At 47.7% G+C, this 20204-nt stretch overlaps 1 protein-coding gene across 1 annotated transcript in view; it reads left to right on the forward strand.

Moving 5' to 3' along the window:
* Positions 1 to 743: 743 nt before the first annotated feature.
* Positions 744 to 20204, forward strand: part of ROR1 (receptor tyrosine kinase like orphan receptor 1) — a 412387-nt gene continuing 392926 nt past the window's right edge. Inside the window, exon 1 of the mRNA XM_044238375.1 lies at positions 744 to 785. The gene's annotated coding sequence lies outside the window, so the exon portion shown is untranslated. The remainder of the gene's footprint in view (positions 786 to 20204) is intronic.

Genomic DNA, 20204 nt, shown 5'->3' on the forward strand with positions numbered 1-20204 from the left:
TCAGCCACGGACTGCTTTGCCTCTCAGGACAAGTCTCCCCGAGCCTCGGCTTCCCCATCTGTCAAATGGCCTCTAGAGCCCCAGGTCCAGCTGTGGGTTTGAAGCACGGTGGGGGAGGGGGTGGGTTTGTGAGAGGCGCGGGAGCGACCGGGTTGGGGCAAGTCAGGGAAGGTGCGGGTGTCGAGAGGCGGCAGCAGAGGGCGCTGGGTCGCCGGCCTGAGCCCGCGTCTGCCATTGGTCGGGCTCGGGCGCTGGGCTGGAGAGTTGGTGGAAAGTGACAAGTTGAGGGAGGCTGAGAGCCAGAGAGCGAGGGTGCAGAGCGGGAGGAGCCGCCGCAGCCGCCACCGAGAGAGTCCCGGGACGGGAGCCCCCGGGCGTAGGGCGCAATCCTCTCCGAGTCCGGGCGGGGGGGACCCGCCTTCCGCGAGCGCGACCCCGACAGCCCGGGACTGACCGGCCGGCGGAGGCGAGGCTGCAGCTGCAGGGCTGAGGAGGGACCCGCGCGCGTACGGGGTCCAGAGGCGGCCGGGCGGAGCGAGGGAGCAGGTTAGAGGGACAAAGAACTTTGCAGACGCCCCCGGCATCCTGCGGGGAGAGCGGCCGGAACGAGGTGGCCGGGACACCGGGCAGAGCCCGTGGATGTTCTGCGCGCGGCCTGGGAGCCGTCGCCGCCGCCGCCGCCGCGAGAGGAGGAATGCACCGACCGCGCCGCCGCGGGGCGCGCCCGCCGCTCCTGGCGCTGCTGGCCGGGCTGCTGCTGGCTGCGCGCGGGGCCGCTGCCCAAGGTAAGAGGCGCATCCGCCGGCTCCCCGGCCCGCGCGGACCCCGGGGACCCTCCCGTCCGCCGCCCGGCGCTGGGCAGCAGGGGAGCACCGCGCCCGCCGAGGGGGACGGGGCGGCCGGACACCCCGTCGGGGGTCCCGCAAACGCGACTCCGGGCGCCGGGAAGGCGGGCGAAGATTTGCCCCGGGAGCCCTGCTGCGGTCCGGAGGTATCCCGGGGGCTTCCTCCTGGGCGCCCAGCAGCAATTGTCAGCGCTGACAGAAAGCGTGGAGGGGTCGGGGGGCGTGGGGCGCTGGGGGCGCCTCCGTGCCGTTGTTCCCCCAGTCCCTCGCTGGACCTCTAAAGCGCCGTAAGCGGTGTTCAGGCAAGTCTACGGAGCCCCAAGGAGCAGCCGTCCCGGAAGGCGCGGTCCAGGAGGGAGTTGGTATTTTCGGTGTTGCCTGCGAGAGCCCAGGCTGTCCACACACCGACCCAAACAAAAGCCCTGGAGTCCCGAGCCTCGGGCGGCCTCACAGATCCGCCATCCCCGGCGCTCCTGCCTCTGGAGGCTCACGATGGAGGCCACAACGTGTGCGCTGCCGCGGTCGCCGCCACTTTGTGCAAAATGTGCTGTCAGAGGCGGCCTGCTGCTCCAGAGTTCTCTGAGCACTGTGTGTGTGCATGTGCGTGCGTGTGTGTGTGTGTGTGTGTGTTGCACGCAAGGCAGGGGGGAAAGGCCATCTAATGCATACTTGATTTTGGTAATCTCCAAAGACAATTGCAACAGTTAGAGAAAGACTCCGCCGAAAGCCGGAGCGTCTTAGTTCACTGCGGGAAGCTTGGATCCTTGCTGCGTCCGAGCCGGTACACAATGAGAGGGAAGAGCCCGGCTGCGCCTGTGGAGACAACCGATTCATTCTTTGGAGGTTGGAGGGGGAAAGTTGATTAAAGTCTCCGGGGTCTTGGGCCTCACTTTTAACATGCATCTCTTGAGGGGGTGCTGGAGTCCCTGGATTCTGCCTTCCCCCACTCCCAGCCCAAACCGGTGCAGATAAATAGGTTTCTGCTCTTTTATTATGCATCTTTGATTTTTTAAGTTCGCGCTGTGCTTTGGAAAAGAAAAGACTTTGGGTTATTTAGCAGTTGAGGGGCAAAGATCTATTCAGTACTTAGACTATGGCTGCAGAATTAACTTTTACTAAAATCTAGCTCATAGTTTTTGTGGTAGGAACACACTCGAAAGGAAGTTGAAGTTGTGTGTGAATTTTGATTTCTTAGAGTTGAGTTTGAGAACCACATTTTCTGAGAAATATTCTGAAATTGATCCCCTAGTGTGGTTGTGGTAATCTAGAGGCCCCTCCGGGTAAATACAGTTCCTAATTGTAATTAAGATGTACATCAGCAGGGAGTGCACCTTCCTGATGAAAAATACTAATGAAATGTAAACAGCTTGGTCTCCTGGATGTTTGGTTCCTTCAGGGACGCCAAACATCTGGCCCCACACCACAACACCTGGGTCAGAAGTAAAAACTGGGCCATGCTGCCTAACCCACGGAAACATCCTTCTTATGTCAAGTTGCCCAGCAAATTGAGGTGAAGATAATCAGGGAAGGGCTCTTAGCTTGGGTCCTTGTTTAATTTGGTTATATCCTCTCAACTTCTTTTACTTATACATAATCTTTCAACAGTGGTTGCTTTTGGATCATGGGGGTAGGAGGGGGGAGGAGCGGACCTTTCTTTGGTCACCTGCCTTTAAGTAAACGTCCATGCAGTGATTTTGCTGCGTGTAAGACAATTTTATTATCAGCAGTCAGCCAAATTTTCTTGTCTAACTGTATACAGGCTTTAAAAATTAAAAGAAAAAAAAAAGAGTATTGCCTATTCCAAACTCTTCAGTAGTGAGCTCAAATCTGTTATTTTTGTCTTATTTGTCATAGTATACATCCCTTTCCATTTTTGTGAATGCTTGATTTTTTTCTCTGGGGACAAGTCTTCCAGGGGAACTTGGGTTTACTTTCTTGTCTGATTCAGGATTCTTAAGGTAACCCAACCACTGGCTCAAGAAATGAGCTTAAGGGGAGACAGCTTTCAGTTACTTATTAAAAAAATGCTCAGTATTTCTCCCATTATTTTTTAATTTTGTTAGCCAGGAGGAGCAAACCTTTATATTTACTTTTTCTGGCCTACTTATTGTTGATCTCCTCACCTACCTCCTTCTTACCTAGGACTAAACCTTCCTGGGAAGCTGAAGCCATTAATACTGTGTACTCAGCACTTAGGGCCTTAGGAACCCATTTTGCCTTTCTCAGAATCCTGTAGATTATGTGGTTTGCCTCTTAGAGTCAGAGGGAGGTGGCCAGCTACTGTGTTTGCTCTCATTTCATAAACCTTCCAAACCTTCCAATGCCATTTTAATACCTGTCTGTCCTGTCTACTTTTAGAATAGGAGTCTCTTGAGGGCAGTAAGACTGTCAGCTTTCCTGGTGAAAACACTGAAAGCCAAGTCAGCCAGCCCCAACTTTATTGGAGATGCCTGAAAATCCTCCCTAGGGGGGGCCACACAGTGGCCCAGTGGACAAAGGGTGTGGTCAAGCTGTGTCTGGCTGTGTGTTGGAAATGTTTAATCCTCTATATTGGTTCAGCATACCTGGTAGGCTGTTTTGCTACACGGATGCTGGGCTTATCTTTCTGATATTTACTTAGGAGTCTTTAAAAACTCAGCTTTGGTCTGTATTTTCCTTTCTCACTCTCCTGCCTGGTGAGCCCAGCCTTCAAATTAGACTTTAAAGTTTCTAAATGGTGTGTCGCTTGCATCCATTAGTATCCATTTTGGCTGTGGTTTGATGGAGACCACATACCCCATTTTGAAAATTTTTGAAAAGTTTGCACAGCGTTTATGTAGAATGGAATGCTTTGTAGCCTATGTGTATATTGATGTAAATGTATATCTACATATAAATGACATGCATGTATGCATCTATATAGTAAGTAGTCCATAGATTTTTTATTGAATGGAGAATAACTTTTTTGGTTGCATGTAAAACTGTGGTGTCATATTTGCTCTTAGTAAAAATGTAACATGACATACTTTCAAGGACTTTTTTCTTTTCTTGCCCCATCATTTAGTTTGAATGGTGTATAGTAGAAGTTAACAGTAGAACTTAGTGGTTATGAGCCTAGGCCTTGGAGTTTAAGAGTCATGGGTTTGAATCTTTTCTCTGCTTGTTGACTGGTTTTTCTGAACCAGTAAGTGTTAAGAGATTTAAAATGAAACCATGTGTGTGAAGTACTAGAGAAGAGCACCCATCTGAGAGGTCTTAAGTTGGGGTACCTGAAACCAAGAATATGCAACCCCCCAGAAATAATATACAAAAAATAATTGCATATTTTTGGTTGTATGTTTCTAGCTGTAATCTGATATTCTGAGAAAACAGCAATCCCCCAAAGATGGGAACCATTGTTTTGTGGAGTGTTTGATGCCTGGGGTAATAAGTTGCCTTCCTGGGTAGGTTGTGGGGGCTTGAGGGTTGGTGGTGGATCCTGGGCCCGAGACCAGATCTACAGAATTTGTGGAGTCTCCTCACTTTTGCGGTTTCCCTTCCACCAGGCCAGGTGTCATGGGGTTTAGGAGAAACTAAAGAATGGTGCCAAGTCCTTTGACCTCAAGTAAGTATGTATTTCCTTGAAAACAAGCATTCTGAAATGCCTCTGTTTATACAATTCATTTAATAAACACTTGGGTAGTCCTTATAATGGGCCAGTGACTATTCTGAGCAATTTGCCAATATTAGCTCACTGCCTCCTCACCACAAATCTATGAGGGGACTGGCATAATTAGCTCATTTTAATTTAGACACAGAGAGGTTAAGTGACTTTCTTCAGGTCACATGGCTAGGAAGTGGCTGCTGAGCTTCCAAACCAGTCCCTGAGTTCTTGCTCTTCTCTGCTGCCCTAGACAATCTATGCTGGTTTAAGTCTTAGAATTTACACTACGTATGGGCCAAAGGTGCCAATTCCCCATGTTTTCCAAGAGCAATGGGATGTTTTCTTAGCTCTATCTAGAGGTTACAAGAAATGATTGGAGACAGTTAACTTCAATTTTTCTTTCTGTGCTGGGGTTCCCTGAGCCAGTAGTTCTGCTGCAACTCAGGGATAGACCAGAAGGTTCTTTGGTGGTCTGCACCTCTGATCAGGAGGAATTATGCTGTTGTACTGAACTATAACTTTGATGCGGTCTGAGGAGTGTGTCTGGCAGTTTCTTCCAACCAGCGATGAGATATGTTTTGATGAAGTGCCTTTGTATTTGCATCTTGGTGTACAACTGGGGTTGTAGGCTGAGCAGAGTGATTTATTGGAGTTCTCTTTAGTGGAAGAGCTGGCTTGCCAGCTCCAAGGTCCCTATGTAGACCAGACCCTGGCAAATCCAGCCCCAGCTAGGAAAACACTCGAGTCTCTGAGACCTCCTTTTCAAAGAGAAGGGCCTCAAGCTGGCCTTCCTAATTCCCCTGCGGTGTGACAGGAGAAACTGTTGTGTAGACACATGAAGAGAAAGGAATAGTCTTCTAGGAGTCTGAGAAGGCCCTCTGGAGTTGAGGGGGAGGGGATGGCAGGGGGTGGGGTGGGGTGGGGAAAACTCTTCGAAATCCTTAACTAAATGCAGCTGCTTGTTACACGGAGCCTGACTTGCATGCCAGGAATATCTAAAAAGCTAACGAATACAAAATAAAAATAAACAGCAGTAAAAAGGCTCTCTCTTTGTTGCAGTAAGCTCGGTTGGGGTTTTCAGTTTGTTTAGGAATGGGATAATTGTGGCATCCACTTTATTTTGGTAAGGCAGCGAAACGTGGATTGATGTTATGTCATTGGGATGCTCCCACCACCTGAACTTTTTCCTTCACACCTCCCCCTCCGAGCGCCCCGGCACGGACGTCCACCGGCCCCCGTCGCAAACTGTTGCCCCTGAGTGAATTACACGGGAAGAGGGCAGATAATTTAATGGGATAATCTTGGCAGGGCCAGCAAATTTCACACCCCATCTCTCACTAATAGAAAGGCAGGAGAAGGCTACAACATCCTCAGATGAAAAGGTTGTATAAAAAGGCTCTGCTTAACAGTAACTGTCTGTCCATAAATAAGGTTCTGTAGAGTTTTGATCCAAAAGCTGTTATTAAATACTGATAAGCCAAGCCTCATAATGTTTGGCCTCTTTACATTTCCTTTTTTCTCCTTCTCTCCATAGAATCATAGATTTTTTTTTTAAGAGGGGAAAGGGACCTTAAAAGATCAACCAGTTCAAGCTGTTTATTTTCTACAGTATTGCTATGCAGAAAGGATCTTCGTTTATGGCCATTTAAAGAGGTAATGTGGAATAACAGAAATGGAATGGGATTTAGACCATGACAGACTAGGGTTCGAACGGGGGCTTGGCTACTTGCTGGCTATGTGGACTTGGGCAAAGTTCTTTGAACTTCTGAGCCTCAGTTTCCTTCTCTGCAAGATGGGGTAAGAGTAGTGTCTGACTTACTGGTTTTTTTTTTTTTTTTTGGTGAGAATTAAAGGGGATAATGAACATAGGACACCTAGCGCGGTATCACGGACCTAGTAAACCCACAGTGTGCTCATTACTGTCAGTGTCGGGAGCTTGCTGGAAAAATCACAAAATTTGCCCTCAAAACAATGATTGTTTTTCTGTAAGGTACGAACCAAGACTCAGAGAGCAGCAGTTCTTACAATATTTTAAGACACGTGAGTATTTTGTTTTAAGGGAGCTTGTAGGCCCTCTAGAACGAAGCAGTACTCAGGCCAGTGCTGAGGACCCAGATGGGAGATTCCACAGGGCCGTTTTGTAAGCCTTAAAACAAAGGCTTTTTTCAGAACAGCAAGCTCTTTGGGGAAGAGCAACCCCTCCCTGGTGCTTGGTGTAATTCCAGAATCCTGCAATGGGGAATGTTACATTTCAGGGACCTCCACTTGTAATCTGACCGTTTGTAGCTCCAATATCCAAATAATCTTGCTGAGCACAACTTAAAAGAGAAGGATAATGGCCGGAGGAAAGAATCCTGAGGTGCTCTGTTAGCCATTTAAAATTTCTGAGTACAAAAAAAAAGTTCACGTTACCCAAAAAGAGAAGAGTAATGAAGTGTGGGAAGGGGGAGGGGAGATAAAACGAACTTCTAAAGACCAGGGCACAGTTTGTGTTTTCTATTTTTATTTTTATTTTTAAAAAAATTTTTAAAAGATTTTATTTATTTATTTGACAGAGAACACACGTAGGCAGAGGCAGGCAGAGAGAAAGAGAGAGGGAGGCAGGCTCCCTGCTGAGCAGGGAGCCAAATGTGGGGCTCGATCCCAGGACCCTGGGATCATGAACCGAGCCGAAGGCAGAAGCTTCAACCCACTGAGCCACCCAGGCGCCCCTCTATTTTTATTTTTTAACGGTAAACCTAGTCATTCAATGCGTTGCCACTAACATTTATTATATATTTTAGACAAATATGGTGTGGTGCCCAGGAATAAAACATTACCCTCGCCCTCCAGGAGAGATGGAGGAGGGAAATTCTCAGTTTTTGAAGAACCTATTATGTGCCAGGCCTAGTTCTTTACGGATATCAAGTTTCTATGTTCCAGCAGCCCTTTATGGTTGGACCTCTGACCCCATTTTACAGATAAGGAAATTGAGTCTCAGGCCATGTCTTGGTGAACCTCTCACAAACTATTAGTTGGTATGTGTCATTTGAACGTAGATGTTTGGAACAGATTTTTTTTGACTCTCAAGTGTATGTTATTTCCACTGTCTTTGGAGTATAATTGGGGAGACTGGATGAACAGACATGTACCTCCCTATGCCAACTACCTCTCCCATGAGTGAATTACAGGAAAGTGCTATGGGAACACAGGGTTAGAAGACATCAGTGCTCACCCAAGGGATTGGAGAGAGAATGTTAGTGTCCTTCACAGGCTTGTTGCGAGGATGCAATGGGGTGATGTGTGGAAAATGCCTAGCCCCTTGCCACACACATAGTGAGTGCTCAGTGATAGTCCTGCTATAGTTACATAGCTGGAGAAAGGCCCTGCCATGATTTATCTGCCTCAAAAGCCTGGGCTCTTAATTTTTTCACAGTGTTCCTTTTCAGCAGACATGGATTTGGAAGAATAAGTAGCCGTGTAGTCCCTAAATGGAAAAGATGACACTACGACAGTGTCTCTGGTATTTTTCCCACCTATCCTAATCCAGATTTTTGGACTCAGCTCTGCTTTGTGTGGGGAAGGGGATTTGCACAGGTGTGAATTTGGAGAGAATCACAATGCCTAATCAGGAAGTGTGACATTCCTGGAGCTCTGGCTGGGATCAATCATGTTTTCCACTCATTCACTGAATGTACATCATTTTTTTTTTTTTAAGATTTTATTTATTTATTTGAGAGAGAAAATGCCAGTGCCAGAGAGAAAGCAGGAGCAGAGGCGGGATGGGGGTGTAGTGGGCAGAGGGAGAGGGAGAAGCAGACTCCCCACTGAGCAGGGAGTCTGACCACACAGGGTTAGATTCCAGGATCACAGGGTCCTGACCTGAGCCGGAGGCAGATGCTTAAGAGACTGAGCCACCCAGACATCTTTGGTCATATATTTTCTATGCACTTACTGTGAGCCAAATATTTTGCTAGTCACTAGGACTAAGAGTGAATAAGGCTAGGTCCTTGCCTTGGAGGGTTTTTTCAAACGGCAGATCTCCGGCAGAGATTGCTAGCTGATCAGAAAATCTGTTTCCATATCTTCTTGGTAACTTGGTTAAGATTACACTTCCTAGTTCCCTGTAGTTAAGTGAGGCCATGTGACAAAATATTAGCCAATGGAATGAAGCAAAGAGTGTCACTTACAAGGGACACTTAACGGCTTGGTCCTTAAAAAACATTCCAGGCAGGATTGCTATGATTCTGAACATGGTAACCCAGAAGTCATCTGTTGAAGACATCCCAAGTTAGAAACAACCTGGAACCCTCCCTTCATCATGGCACTGTGGAAGCCACCTGCCCTTCTATACTTGTTCAGGTTTTATGTGAGCAAGAAAAAAACTTCTATGGTAGTAAAGGCTGAGATTTCAGAGTTTTATCAGTAATAGCTTCTAATGTTACCTTAACTAACATTATAGAACTGAATATATATATATATATATGAACTGAGTATTGTTTCAGGAAACTTTAGCTTCAGTTGTGCTTCTGCTGATTTGGGTTATTATTTGGCTCACGCTCAACGGCTTGAAAGCCACTGGTCTGGTAGAGGCAAACCAGGCAACAGCTGTGTACAACGGAGTGCGGTGGTTATGACAATGATGGTTAAGTCCCTGTGCCACAGGGACTCCGTGAAGGAAGTGCCTAGGAAGCAGAGATGGCAAAATGGGTTCATTTTTCTAGCCAGTTGGTATTGGCTGCCTGCAGTGCAGTGTTGAGAAGGATTCCGAGCTTTCTTCCAGGATCTCTGGGAGGGAATGCTGTGACCTGGTAGCAACATTTACCATGGGTTTGGTGGGGAGGAGGAAAGGCTTAGACCTAGCTGGCATCTGACCAGTTCACATGGATTCTGGGCTCCTTCCAGTGAATTAAACCCCTTCCCAAATTATTTATGGCACGTATACGAGGTTTCTAGCACTGGGCTAAGCACTGTGGGGAAGGTAGGAGCACTATGACTAGCCCTTGGGGAGTTTACCTTTTAGGGGCAATAAAATAGGCACTTGTGAAATAATTATACCCCCAGTGAGTACAGAGTTGGCAGTTATAGAAGCAGAATGCTGAGGAGTGAGAGGGCTTTTGGGAAGAAGTGGAATGTGATGTGAGCCTTGAAGGATAGGGAGGATTAAGATGGGGACAGGAGAAGAGGAGCTAGACATTCTGTAGCTGCCCTGGTGTCCACGGACCTGCCCGAGCAGGGCAGGTGTCCTGAGTTCTGAGCAGCTGTCCTGGGTTCTTAAATTGGGCTTCACCCTGGCCTGAGGCTAGTGTCCATGGGATGGATGGAGAGTAACGGAGAAAAAGAGGACCTTAAATGGTGCCTGTTATGTTTTTTGCATATGAAGGAGGGTGGGTGGGGGGAGCAAGGTTTCACTGGGAGCATGAGGATGTACCTTTCTCTCCAGAAGAGTATCCTGGAGAGTTAAAAATGACGTCCATTTCAGGGCTGCTTGTCAAAGGTATAGGATGTCTGCTGTAGCAGTTTCGTTTTATAGTGCGGGCTAATAAATCCCTGTCCATATTTTGCCTCCTTGATGAGAATCATAATAGTATTGTAATGATAACTCATCCAGCATCCTGTCTGCCAAAGAGCCATTTTAAGTAGTCTAAGTACTTTAACTCCCACAGTCTTCAGGGAACCCTATGAGGGAGGCATGAATTATTATCCCCATTTTCGAGATAAGAAAACTGAGGTCCAGAGAAGGTAAGTAACCTGCTCTAAGTCACACAGCAAGTGAAGTGAGAGAACCAGAATCTGAGCCCAGGGTTTTGTCCTTCCTTGAGCATTATGCCATACCACATGCAGCTCAGCATTTTTTAAAAATCTGTCTGATGATTCAAATTCCCTATAAGATCCCAGCCAAATAGTGGAATCAAAATAATTATAATGAAATCCTCTATTTGTATAGGGTTTTGCAGCTTACAAAATTATTTCATGTATAATGTTGTCATTAATTTTCCAAATAATCCAATAAAATGGGATTTCTTTATTTCTGTTTCTCTCTTCCTTTCAAAATTAGGCATGTGTGGTTGGTTGGCAGCTCACCTAAGGTCACTGTAGCGGATGGAAGCTGCTGGAAACCCAGCCTCTTTGACTTCAGGCCCATAGTGCTTTCAGTTTTAAAAGACTACCTGTGTTTGGGATTCGTGACTCCAAGAAACTAATACATGTCTACTTTCACTGTACTTTTACTAGCAGGCGAATTTATCTGATTCCCCTTAAATGAGCATTTTTTTTTTCCCCAGAAATGTTTGTAAGGCATTTGTAGATGGGACCTGGAGCTAGGTTTCCTGTAGCCTAAGGAAAGTCACTTGCAAATAGACTGAGAGAACTTACTTACAGACAAGGAATGAATGTCCTGAGTGGTTGGTGGTTGTGGCAGGGGGAAGAGCCACTGGGGAAAGGGCTTTGGCATCAGGAGGTCTTGGTGTGAAACTGGGTTCACTGCTTCCCTGCCAGCAAATGCCCTGAGCTCTCTGAGACTCACTTTCCTCACCTGCACAATGGGAGGTCCAATGATGCTTATGGTGCTTGGCAGGGTGGTGGTGGGGACCATGGGGAGCTCATACAGTTCCTGGGACATGTTCCGTGTGTGCTCACTTATTCCTCTGACATAAATGGAGACCAGCACGAGGGTACTTCCTCCTTTGAACTTTTCCCAGGATGTGGTGGGGAAAAATTGCTGAAACTTAGCACCTTCTTGGCCTTTATTTTACAATATAATCAATTTTATAACAAAATCATGCAGGCCTTCCTAGCACTTGGAACTTTTAGGTTAAATTATATTAATATTTGTCAAGGACATGACTTTCTTATGCTCTGGGATGGTTAAACACCCTAAGGTAAAGTCAGATCCTGCTGCCCGAAATCCTAGATTTCCTTGAAAGACTCCTATCTGTTTTTTGTGGGGAACTGGCCCTATTTTCTGATGGGTTTGAGGGTACATTAAAGCAATTTATTGTACTTTTTCTCCATAAGAGAGATTATGTCCTCACTCTTGGATTTCACTCCAGCTTGGGTACTTAATAGTTTTTACATAATTTTCATACTCCCTGCAGAGTCTTGGTTGTTTTTCTTTTCCCCACCTGAACTTTCGGTGTGATGAAAGCTACGGATTCCTCTGGAAGGCATGCCTTAAGAAAGCAATGCTTAATTTAGTGGTGGCTGTTTACCTCCTCCCTTCAAAGAACTTCCAGTCCCAAATGTTGCCTGTTTGAGAGGAGCTGTGTAGACTGCTGGCAACAAGAAGCAACATTTTTTGATGATGTTCTGAGTGTGCTGGTGTGTCCTGCGTGTGCTCTTTCTCTCTGTGCTGCTCGGGGCCCTCTGCCCACTCACATCTGGTGTTCTTAAACTGAAGAATCAAGTGCTTTGCCTGTGGCCAGAGAATCTTCAGAGAGTCTCAATGGGCTGGGGGGGAGGGGAGAAGGGTTCTTCCAGGGGACACCTGATAAAGGTAATTTCTCCTCCCTACTGAGCAGGGGAGGAACAGAGCTGAGCATGCCCAGTTTGTTCTACCCAATTTATCAATGAGTCACTGTATTATACTAAGCAAGCTCCTGCAAGAAGTAGCGGGGCAGAGACAGCCCAGCACTTAGCATGAATTTGTTTCCCTCCCCAACAAGTAGCACTGAGTGTGGGGAGGAAAGCATTCCCCCTTACACTGGTTTACAACTTGATTTTTTTTTTTTTTTAAGGGGTAATTGCCAGATTTCATGGTTGTGTTGGGGTTAAAACTATATACACAGATGAGATGGTCATAATTTTTATAATTAACTCTCCCACCTCTTTGCCTCAGGTTTAGAAAGCTTCTCAACCAACCCAGGACGTTGGTGAAAGTGGCTTCTTCCCCCAGACTGATAGAATCAAATCAACACGACAGCTGGTCTCCCTGCTTAGTGTGGGTTCAGGGGAGCAAAGGAAAGAAGGGACCCAAGAGGCAAAGTCCCTTCATCTGTCGAGTGATGTGTCCTGTGTAAACTACCAAGAAGTCACTGGCAATTCTATTTGGTTAAATATTTATTTAGCAACTAAAGTGGATGCCGAAGAAATATATGGGCAACATCCCCTCCCGTAGGACATTCGTTGTTTTTGTTAGGGAGGCAAGGTGGAGACCCCCAAATGGTATGAGAATAACACTGAATCAAAGCTCACTGCTCTGACCTTTGCTTAGGGCGCTTCTATCTTGCAGCTTCTAGAAACTGGGCACTCTAGTACCTGCCCCAGCTCGCTGGCACAGCAGGGTCATGCTGGTTTCTCTCCCCATCTCTCTTTCCTGAAATCTTCTTCTTCAACGCCCTGTCTCTCACACTCAAGAATTCACCTTCCGCCCTTCCTTGCCCTGTGCCCCCACATGCAGTCAGTATTTCCAGAGAGGTCGCCTAAGCCACACTCACTTATTCTGATTCAGCCTAACACCTAGATTTTAATCTTCATAATCATAGTCACTGTCATTTATTGAGCATCTACAATGACGCCTACATCTGGCAAGACATTTTGTATTTTGTAGCAGAATCCTGTTTTTTCGTCTCTCTAGAATTGTTGCCCCCTCCCCTCACTGCTTCCTTCTGCTCCTTTATCAGTTGGGAAAAGAAACTGCGCCTGCCTGTCCTCCAGCGTTGTTATGGGGAGAGCGCCAATTGTAACCTCTGACCCCTACCCTCACTGTGCTGGGGTAACCGTAGTCCATTCCTGGGACTTAGGGGTGGTCCTCCTGGGGCAGGGAAGCTGGGAGATGGCCTTGGCTACGTCTCTGCCCTGGAAAGAAGATTGTGTGAGGGAGAGAATGACTTGATATCCTGGGCAGACATTGTTGAAAGGCCCGCCAGTGGCCCAGTGTCATCTCCACATCTCTGAGCTTTTCTGTTCAGAGCCCGGAGACTCTGCTTTGGGTGAAGTGACCGTGCCCCGACCATACACACAATTTACCTCACTAATAATCACAACAAAATGAAATGATGCCATTATTTTTAACCTGAAGGAAGCATTTTTAGTGCTTTTTCTCATGAGAAAATACACGTTCAATAAAGATAAAATCACAAATGTAGTATGAAAACAAAATCACTAACAATCCTACTATTCAGAGAGCATCTCTGATCATCTTTCCTATACATGATTATATTTCTGTTCATAAAAGAAGCCACACTTTTATTCCCAAGAGAAAACAGAGGCTCAGAGATGTTAAATAACTTCTCCGCTGTCATATAACCAGCCACTTTCCTTTCCATTCACTTCTTTGTGAGCAGGGACTCAATCTTAGTTAACTGCTGTCTGGTCCAGCACATTCCACTCGGTTCGAAATCACCAAGTATGCGTTGAGCGAACGCTGAATTAGTGTGATTGTGTGTCACAAGGAAGCTGCATACATTGTTGTGTAGATCAAGGAGAGAAGTGTGCATTGTTCAGAATTACCGGGAGGGTCTTCTGAAGGAGGTGGAGATGGCCAAGCAACACTAATTTGTTTCTCTCCAATATGCAGTGTCCGAGTGGTCAAAGCTGGAGAGGAGGGACACCTGAGTGCCTCCTGCTGTCAGAATTGGGCACTGCCCAGGACTTAATGACTGTGTGGGAGCTTTTCTGAAAATGCAAAAGGGACTAAGTGAAAAGGTGTGGGTGTGGACTTGGCAAAGAGGGCTGGAGGAAGGGATACATAGTATCCAGAAGGAAATGCACAGGTGTAGGGGCAGGGAATAAGTCCTAAAGGGATCAAGGAGGGGGAGTGAGAGGGTGGGAATATGACCAAAATAGTACCAAGGATACCATGACAGGACTTTCCTGCTTGTCAGTCTGCCTTCCCCCACTCTTTGGTCTCATCTGGCACCTTTGTATGTGGTGGCTTTCCCATGGGCTGTCCCCTGCCACAGAAATGTCCTTTCTCAACCTATCAGCTACCAGTCCTGCTCTGGCTTCATTGTCCTTTCCCTGACTTGCCAGACTCCATTGGGTTCCCACTTCCTCTTCATTGTAGTTTGTAATTAAGTATTTATTTGTGCATCTATGATCTTTTCTTAAAATATATATATTTTTAAATTTTCCTTTTTTAAGAGAGAAAGAGTGAGAGAGAGCATGAGCGGGGAGAAGGTCAGAGGGAGAAGCAGACTCCCCACGGAGCTGGGAACCTGATGCGGGACTTGATCCTGCTACTCTGGCATCATGACCTGAACTGAAGGCAGTTGCCCAACCAACTGAACCACCTAGGCGCCCCATCTATGATCTTTTCTATCACTGGCTTGGATGCTCCTTAGAGTGGGGTCCGGGTCTGGATCACAGCTGATACGGTTACCTGCTGGCCCGCTGAATGGACTCTACTTACTTTTCCCGAGTTTTGGTCTTACTTCCTAGAGCTTGGGATACTTCCAGCTTGCTCTGCCATTACTGTCTGGCCGTTTAAAACTGCATCTTTGAACAACTGAAAATCTCAAGGCTATCTCTTCCAAAAGATGAGGAATTCAACCCTGTAAAAAGTCAATCTGGACTCAATTAAACCTGCTGTGGGCTCTGTTTGCAGGGGAGCAGTGGGTAGCTCGAGAACTGGGCTGTTTTCCCAAGATGAAAAATCTGTGATAACTCTTGAGTTCTGCTGCTATAAATTAGGGTCACTCTGCCCTTAATTGGCAACAAATTAAAATTCTCCCTTACAGTCCTCCTCTTTCTCTTCTTTCATGTACAGTATGTTTGAAAGAAGGTGCTGAAGATATTGGCCCCTTGCCACAGGGGAGAGGGCACCGTGGCTGAGCCTACAGGCAGGTCTGGGCTGTGAGGGCCACCGAGGAGAGGGGGTGGTGAGTGATTCTTCCCTGCCCTGACAACCCTTCTCCTCCCTCCTTTGGTCCTCCTGCTCTTCCCTCCCCTTTCTTTCTTCAGGAATTTTGAAAGGTCTCATTACTAGGGAAATATCCCCTGGGGAACTCTTACTCTCTCTTCTTTCGCTTAATAAGCAGAGGGGAAAAAATTCTCTAAGTTTTGAACTTGCGAGCAATCTGGATGCAAATATGGCCAGAAAGGCCCGGGAGTCTTTGCATTTTAAATCCCTTGAACCATCAATTTCAGGCTGGGCCACCTTTTCTTCATAAGGGGAAGAGGAAAGGGAGTTTAGCAAAGTGGGTTTCTTGGCTGCCAAGGCCATGGTGGGGAGAAGAAGGGCTGGGGCTGTGTCAGTGTTTGCCCTCCCAGTGTTACTTGGGAGGGTAGTTGGTCAGTATATGTACTGAGTAAGGCTTCCCAGGGGCTAGGTACTGGGCTGGGGCTACCCGCACTTCTGGTGGGAGCATGACTGCTGAACAGTCAGGATATGGGCAGATTCTGAATGCGTGGCAGGTGGGCAGCTAATCAGGGCTTGCAGTTGACTGACTGAGAGGGAATCAGGAGGTGACTTGGGGAGGCTTCCCCGAGAGCAGGAGTCTGGAAGGTCCTCAACCCATAATGCATTTTTTTATACAACTGATCCTAACGAGTGCGTTGATTTTGACAAATGAGTTAGCAAGAATCTGCTGTCTGTAATGTTTGGTGCTCGACTAAGTGATAAGAAGCATTTCTCAGTCCCCTCTCTGTAAACCAGCCCTTCTCAGGGAACCTCAGCTGCTCTTCCAGGACCAAAACAACTCAGAGGGAGGCCGAGACCCTTCCATCTGAGTGCTGGAGGCTGGGGTCAGGTTCAGAACCCAAGCCAGGCCTCTCCCTCTCCAGGAAGTTGTCCTGCTTTGGGTTATGGTGTCTCATTTCTTCCTCTCTGTGGTGGGGATTATAACTCCTTCCCTGAAGATTATGGAAGATTAAAGGAGATGAAGGATGTGAAAACACCTGGTAAACTTTCAAATCTTATCTGACATCCAAGGGTCAGATAGCAAGCAAGAGTTTGTCTCCATTTCTTGGTGAATGGACCCATGGGGCTTCCTTTATTCACTCCACAAATATTTATGGGCCTGACACTGTTCTAGATGTGGGGGTGAAGCAGGAAACACAACGAAACCCCTGCTCATGGAGAAGTCTAAAAATGGAGAAATATATGTTCTATAGGGTCACAGTAAGCGCTGAGGAAATGGAAGCCGGAGGGAGAACTTGTGAGGAGGGGAGTGGTGGGGCGGGGCGGACGCCATTTTGTGGAGTGGCAGGGAAGACCCTGGGATAAAGTGACTTTGGAGCCCAGACCTGCGCTAAAAGGCGTGAGCACCATGGCTGTGGGTGGTGAGGGGAGCCCTCCAGCAAGGTCCAGCGAGTACAAAAGCCTGGAAGTGGGAGTGGGTTCTCAGCTAACAGTGCAACAGCAACTACCTCTTGCCACTAGGAACGTTTGTCCAGTGCTTACCTATATGTCAGGTGGTAGGCAAGCCTCCCTTCACCGTTGCATCAGGGAGGCTGGATTATTACTATACCTGTTTCATAGATAATGAGATTCAGGTAGCACCAGCAACAAGCTAAGTGTTCAGACCACTGCTGGAGAGGCAGCAGTGTGTGTGGGAGGCAGCCCTGCACCAAGGGAAGAATGCATGGTTTGGAGAGAACAAGATCCCGGTTGGGTTCATTCACCTGCTGTGGAATCTTGGGCAAGGTGCTTAACCTCTCTGGGCTTCGGTTTCCTAGTTTGTAAAATGAGCTAATAAAATCTCAGAGAATTGTTACGGATATTATGGGGTGAGAAATGAGGTCAAAGGATGCTGCAAACCCCTTACACCACAAAAATGTTACTTCACTACTCCTGCTGCTACACCAGCTCTCCTTTGCATCCTTTTGAAAAGACAGTGAGTGAGAGAGAAATGGAAGTTTATAACTTTTATATAATTTCCTTTGTTCTTTCCTGATGTTTTATTTTTAAAGATTTTATTTATTAGAGAGAGAGGGCGAGAGAGAACATGAACGGGGTGGGGGCTAGGGAGAGGGGGAAGGAGGCTCCCTGCTGAGCAGGGAGTCTGATTTGGGACTAGATCCCAGGACCCTGGGATCATGACCTGAGCCGAAGGCAGACACCCATCTGAAGGAGGCACCCACGTGCGGCTCCTGCTGAGGGTGAATGAGCTACAGTATCCAGTTGAGTTAGAAAGTATTTCTCTGCAAGATCAAAGAACTATGAGGTACGGTTGGTGGTGAGGCTTCTCAGGTTTCTGAGGAAATCGCTTGAGGTCCCAGAACCCCTGGTCCCCTCCCTCTCTCCCTGAAGACCTGGCTCCTTGGAATCCCCAAACCTTGAAGTTTATGGTAGTGTAGTCTCTGATTTTGCCTTGTATAGATAGTAGTTGCTCAATAACTTATAAGTAAGTGGCTCTAAATAATTATAGCCTTTCAGATGATTAAATCATTCATTCTCTGCATTTGTCCCAGGGTCCCATGGGATGACTGGCTAAATCACGGGGATCTGGAGAGATGGGTTTTATTACCTGGAACTACAGAATGGGAAAACTGAGGTGATAGGACCTATCTCAAACTGGAGACTTGATGGTGAGCCTTGGTACCCATTTTCATTTGGCTGAGGAATGCTTTGCTTCCACCCCATGGTCGGGTGTCCTTAAAGTCATTTGTTCATTAACCGACTGAAGACCTGCTCTGTGCCCGGCTCCGTGCTAAGTGCTGGGAATGCAGTGATGGTTGTTCTGGGAACGCCCTTTGGAGATGCTCAGCATGTATTATTTAATTTGAATGCTTGCTGCTGCCCTTCCCGGGACCTCCAGAAATGCAGAGATAGTTGCTTCTTCACCACGTGCTGACCACTGGCAAGCGTGTGCCCATCTAGCTGGCCCATCGTCTGGTGCCAGTGACCTGAGTCATGCAGCCACATTTTGCTTCCCCAGCGCTCCAGTGGCTTTCTGTGATAAGCTCCATCTTGGCTGGGATGCCGCCCTCCCCTGGGGTTGGGATAACAGCCTCCTGGGGACCGTGGCTAATCTCTCGAGAAGCAGAGCCCCCAGGGGAAGAATCCTGTCTCTCCTTGTGTGCACCTAGGGTTAGGCCGAGCTGCTGCTAAGGAGGGATGACTGCTGGGAATAGGAAGCATGGGGGCGAACCTCCTTTCTGCCCCCAGTGAGGACCTTCCTCACTGTTACCTTTTCTTGCAGCTTGAGCCCACTCTCCCCACCCCGCCCGAAAAAATGAAATTAGACCAATATCAAAATACTGGCTCTAGAGCCAGCTAAACCCATTCAATTATCTGAGACCTAAGGCAAACCTCAAAAACCCAGTTTTCCCATGTATAAAACTTGGGGTGCAAATCGTGCCTACCTCATTACCTTTGGGTGAGGATGAACTATGATAATACTCCTGGCCCCCGGGCACACACTAAGTGTACACAGTAAGCATCAGTAACTATGAGCTAAGATGACCATTTTACAGGTGGGCAGCTTGAGGCCCACATTGGGGTTGATTGGAATGAACTACCCAGAGTTCCGGAGGGCTGGAGTCTGGAGTAGAACTCAGCCCTCTTGGACGCCAGCCCTAGGCCACCAATGAGCCAACTTCCTTTTCTCACCGGTGGTGACCTTCTGTGCCCTGCTGCCTGGCCTGGAAATAGAGAAGAGGAGGGACTGGGGTAGTTTAGCAGCAGATGTCAGAGGTTGAGCATCTCTTCCAGCTAGGGAGAAAGAGCGAGTGAGAGAGAGAGAGAGCATGATCGGGGTGAGGGGCAGAGGGAGAAGCAGACTCCCTGCTGAGCAGGGAGCCCCATGTGGCGCTCTATCCCGGGACAATGACCTGAGCCCAAGGCAGACCGCCCAACTGACCTGAGCCACCCAGGCGCCCCGAGCCCTACATGTTTGTAAAGACACCTACTGGAGGAAGCGGACAGCCAGAAGGGAGAAGTGGAGGGAACACATTCATTCATAGTACATATTAAGAAAAACAGTCCTGAGTAGGTACCAGCAGCTATATTGGGTACCAGGGTACCCTGGGACCAGAACATTCTCCCCGTTTTCTAGGGGCTCCGGGACTAGTGGAGCCGGCGGGGCAGTGGGGAGAAGAATGAGGATTTGTTCTGACCTTTGCTGTAAGGGAAATGTGAATGGTGAGCTGTGGCTCTGAGATGTGGCCTTCTACGTCGTGGGGCCGCCCTCGTGGGCAGGGCCATCGGCACACAGGGAGCAATGCTCTGAAAAGGGAGCCAGAGCCCTGTGTGCTGGGGAAAGGGAGTCTGGGGGTCGGGGGTTGGGGGGGTGGTTTGCTGCCAGGCAGCCAGGCCAGAGCTCCAGGGGGCTGATGGATTACATTCCTCCAGTTAGAAACCGTCAGAAGCCCCGCTGAGCAGGACTCTTTGGCTTTGGAACTTTGCTGATGTTTCCTCTGGCCAGGGGAAAAATTAGTTTCTGATTGAAGTGTCACCTTTCTGTCCTCTTGCTTTTCTGAGTGCGGCAAGAACCAAACCCAGATGATTTGCACTAAACTTGTTAATTTTCACAAAGCGGTAGAATAGAGTAAGAATTTGAAACAGCTGAAATACTGCCCATTTTCTTCCCCGGGAGGTTGTGTTTTCTGACCTTCTTAAGAAAGTTCTTTTGAAAACCTGCCTCTAGGTGATAGTGTGGACCTACTACGTACGTGGGTCCTAGCTAAGTAATGTCATGGAACCAGTTTTCTCGAACTCTTAGGATTGTTGAAATACGGTTCAAAAGCCACAAAAGCCTTTGGGAGCGATTCCTGAAAGGTGGGAGGCTGAGGAAGCCTTTGAAGCTGCCCCAAGTGAACACTTAGACTCTCGAGTGCAGCTTTTTAAGCCTTTACGTGCCCGAAATGGTCTAGTG

Source organism: Neovison vison, chromosome 2 (assembly GCF_020171115.1).
Source record: "Neovison vison isolate M4711 chromosome 2, ASM_NN_V1, whole genome shotgun sequence".
NCBI classification, from domain to species: domain Eukaryota; kingdom Metazoa; phylum Chordata; class Mammalia; order Carnivora; family Mustelidae; genus Neogale; species Neogale vison.